Source organism: Rhincodon typus, unplaced genomic scaffold (genome assembly GCF_021869965.1).
Source record: "Rhincodon typus isolate 14 unplaced genomic scaffold, sRhiTyp1.1 hic_rhity00015483, whole genome shotgun sequence".
Classification (NCBI taxonomy): domain Eukaryota; kingdom Metazoa; phylum Chordata; class Chondrichthyes; order Orectolobiformes; family Rhincodontidae; genus Rhincodon; species Rhincodon typus.
This window is the reverse complement of record NW_025981121.1, coordinates 653-4,556: the sequence shown is the minus strand read 5'-3', so window position 1 is coordinate 4,556 and position 3,904 is coordinate 653. Positions and strand designations below refer to the sequence as shown.

Sequence of the window (3,904 nt, the reverse complement as noted above, 5' to 3'; positions counted from 1 at the left end):
GGGGGTGGAAATGAGGAGGGGAATCAGGCTGGGGAAGAGATCCAGGCCAGGTGGAGAGGGTGGGGAAGCATAGAAGGGAGGGAGATGGCCTCCTGTCTCCTTGGCCCTCACCTGAGCCCGGGGCACTCCATTCCCCAACCCCACCTTCCCCCCGCCATTCCTCCACTTCCCCTGGTTTCTAGGCCCTCTTCCCATCTCAGTCTGGAGCCTCCTGCTGATTCCATGCCCGGCATTGTAAAGTCTCCATGATGATGTCAGTGCTGGGAACTGTGTATGCCCAATGAGTGCACTTGCAGAGTTCCCTGCATTTGAATAGCTGAGTATGCTCGAAGGGATGAATGGCCTATTCTGGCTCTTTGTTTCTATATTAAAGATGTTTATATCGATGAGATGGGATGAAGACTGGTGAGAAGCAGCTCATATGGTGCACAAGCCACTGGTGGAACTAAAGATTGTGTTGCAGACCCAATGAAACTGTTTCCAATGCAGAATTGATTGCTATATCTAGAGGAAGGTGGTCTAAAGTCATTGGGAAAAAAATAACAAAGAAGATGGGTGTTTCTTTTTGAATGTAGCAAGCTGTTTTTGACTGTTGATATGTTTGCTCCGAGGATCAGCAAATCAAAATCACCAAATTCATTCACACAAGCAAGTTTATTCCATGTTTCCACAGTTCTAATCCTATATGCATCATACTCACATATTCCACCAGGCGAGTTGCTTGGATTGTCTGAGAGTCATATTAGAAGAATGATCAGCCGCCCCCGAATCCAATCTCAAAATAGCAGAGTAGGCTACTTCTGCCCTGAGCTATCCTCTAGGAGACCTGCTATCCCCCAGTTTGTTCCTGCAGCCTGCATGATCCATCGCTGGGAGGACGATCCCACTTCTGGCTCTCAGTCATTGGCCATCTGACCACTGGCGGGTGTCATGAATGTGTCATGATCCCCACAATTGGTTGAACTTTCACTGTCTACAAAACTGGATTGTTTTTGAGTCTTATCTCAATTTCAACTGCATTTGACAGCTTGTTCATTTAACTTCTGTCTTTCAGAAAAGCAACTAGATATTATCTCAGCCCTTTTCCGCGCGGCCTCCAAGCAACACTTTGCCTCCTGACTGTAGTTAGTAACATTTTTAGCAGTAATGGCTCCACCATTTCCACTTCCCCTTTGAGGGATCTGCAAAGTTCCATTTCATACATTTATTCAGCATATTGTGGTTTCTTCTCAATCCTTGCTCCTTAAATTGCAGTATGTTCCTTCTTTTTTTCAGGCCAGTTCATGTACAATTCATATAGGCTAACTTGTATAGTGGTTGCTTACAGGGATTAGATTGCATGCTGTATTTTTTTTTACAGAGATATATATAAAATAGCGCATAAAAATAATCTATTAAAACAACTTAAGAGAGTTATTGCTGATATTCTATCCTCTGGAGACTTGTCTACGTTGTTGAAACACTTGGATTATAATAGTTTGTACTGTCAACATTCATGTGTCCCCATTGCTGTACGTTCTTTGTTGCAAAGGGACTAACAAATGTTAAAATAGATGCAAAATACAGCAGATCTTGGAGATCTAAAATAAAACCAGAAAAAGCCAGAAAAGTTCAGTAGGTCTGGCAGACTTGAAACCTTTACTGTTTCTGTTTCCACGGATGCTGAGTTCCTCCAGCAATCTGTGTAGTTATTATGAATAAAGCCAGTTCTGAGGAAGGGTCACCGGACCCGAAACGTTAACTCTGATTGTTTTCTCCTTCACAGATGCTGCCAGACCTGCTGAGCTCTTCCAGCAACTTTGTTTTTGTTCATGAATAAAGTCAGTCCAGTTTGGGATCCCACACAACACCTGCCCTGGTTTTTAAAGCTTGCTGGTGAAGGGAGTGTCTGGTGGTACAGTTTTTGCTTTGGGTAGTGACCGGGTAAGAGGAGCAGTGGGAGCTGGGAATGTTTACCCAGAGCAGGAGGGAGGGGACTGATCTACCCTGGTGACACTGCCCTGCAATAGCCTTTCCTTGCATCTTACACCTTTGCAAGGGCAATTTGGGATGAGAAACAAATGCTGGTCTCGGCAGTGGTCTTCACATCCCATGATAGAATTAAGAAAAACATCCAGTGGCTCGGCCTGCAGCTGCGTTGAGCTCTGGGCCAGTTTAAGGCTGGTGCGGAGGCCAAACATCACATTTAGTTGAAGGTCTGGAAATCCCCTTCCCCTGAAGGTTAGCTGGAGCTTCCTCTGGGAAATCTGGGGTCCTCAGTTCTCAGAAATGTCCCCAGACTCCATCCCTACCCCTCCTCTACCCCCACAACTCCTCGCTGCTCTCAACCCCCAACACAACCCTGGGTGTTTCAAGTCAGGCATCGTCAGAGGAGCAGGAAAGTTGACGTTTCGGGTCAGGACCCTTCTTCAGAAGGATCTTCTGATGGCTCCTCTGAGGCTGCCTGACCTGCTGTGTTCCTCCAGCTCCACACTGTGTTGTCTCTGACTCCAGCATCAGCATTTCTTGCTATCCCTGGGTATTTCAAGTTGCTGCTCAGATCAACTTGGTGGTGAGGATATCAAGGAGAGTTGGTGGAGTGGGGTTGGCGGTTTGGGGGAAGGCATGGGTCAAAGTCAGGGGCAGAAATGGAACAGAGAAAGGGATCAGGCAGCTCTTAATGAGGAACTGTTTGTCGGTGATAAGTGGAGAGTGAGCTAGAAGGGGGAAATAGGAGGGTTAAATTGGCAGAGAGTCATTGGTGAAGGTGGGACAGTGGGCACAGAAGAAAAACATAACGTCAGGCTAAAGAAGAGGGTGGGTGGCATGTGAAGTGGGAGGGAGGTGAGAGCCTGCCCTCATTCAGCCCAGTGCAGGGCTGTGGTTTCCAGTTACTCGCACACTGGCAGCTGATTAAAACTGATATAAAAAGGATAATAACACAGTAAACAATAGGATCTGATGTGTAGAACTCAGATTCCCACAGTCCACACTCATATCTCCTGAGGATCTTTTTCAGACCAGACCACGGAACAGAAAAGATAGACAGGCTCCAGCTGCCAGGCCAAGGGATAAGAAGAAGGACATGATGGCTCCCGCCGTCTCTGCTTCACTCGTAACCACGTTCCTGTAAGGAAGTAGTCAAAACATTAGTCAACCTGCCAGTAGGTCTTACATCAATTCACAAAGTCCCCCTTCCAATTTAACACTTGACCCCCAATCAAAACAGACCGAGGCTTAAGTGAGCAGGTCACAGGCACAACCATTGGTGAGGGTGGGGGGGTCAGTTGGGACAGTGTAGGGAGGAAGACAGGAAATGGTGTGAGGGTAATGTGCAGAAGCTCAGTATTTGGTTTTAAGGGATCAAGAAAGACGCTGGGTAGTAGGTATTAAGGCGTGCATGGAAAGTTAAAGTTGAGAGATTTGGGTGAGGATGAGTAGGTGAGGTTGAGGGTTTGGGGTGACCGTAGGTAGGTGAGGTTGAGGGATAGGGTTGAGGATGGTTAGGTGAGGTTGAGGATTTGAGGTGAGCATATGTAGGTGAGGTTGAGGGATATGGGTGAAGATGGGTAGGTGAGGTTGAGGGTTTAGAGTAAGGGTGGATAGTGAGGTTGAGGGATAGGGGTAAGGATGGGTAGGTGAGGTTGAGGATTTAGAGTAAGGGTGGGTAGGTGAAGTTGAGGGCTAGGGGTTAGGATGGGTAGGTGAGGTTGAGGGTTTAGAGTAAGGGTGGGTAGTGAGGTTGAAGGTTAGGGGTGAGGATGGACAGGTGTGGTTGAGGGTTTAGAGTAAGGGTGGGTAGTGAGGTTGAGGGCTAGGGGTGAGGATGAGTAGGTGAGGTTGAGGGGGTAGGGGGGGAGGGGGGGTGGGGGGGATGAGGGGGGTGGGGGGGTGGGGGAGGGGGGGGGGGGGGGGGGGGGGGGGG

The 3,904-nt window shown here is 48.1% G+C and overlaps 1 long non-coding RNA gene across 1 annotated transcript in view; it reads right to left on the bottom strand.

Moving 5' to 3' along the window:
- Positions 1-635: 635 nt before the first annotated feature.
- LOC125482705 overlaps positions 636-3,904 on the bottom strand; it is a 3,768-nt gene continuing 499 nt past the window's right edge. Inside the window, exon 2 of the long non-coding RNA XR_007261728.1 lies at positions 636-3,106. This is a non-coding gene — a long non-coding RNA (uncharacterized LOC125482705). The remainder of the gene's footprint in view (positions 3,107-3,904) is intronic.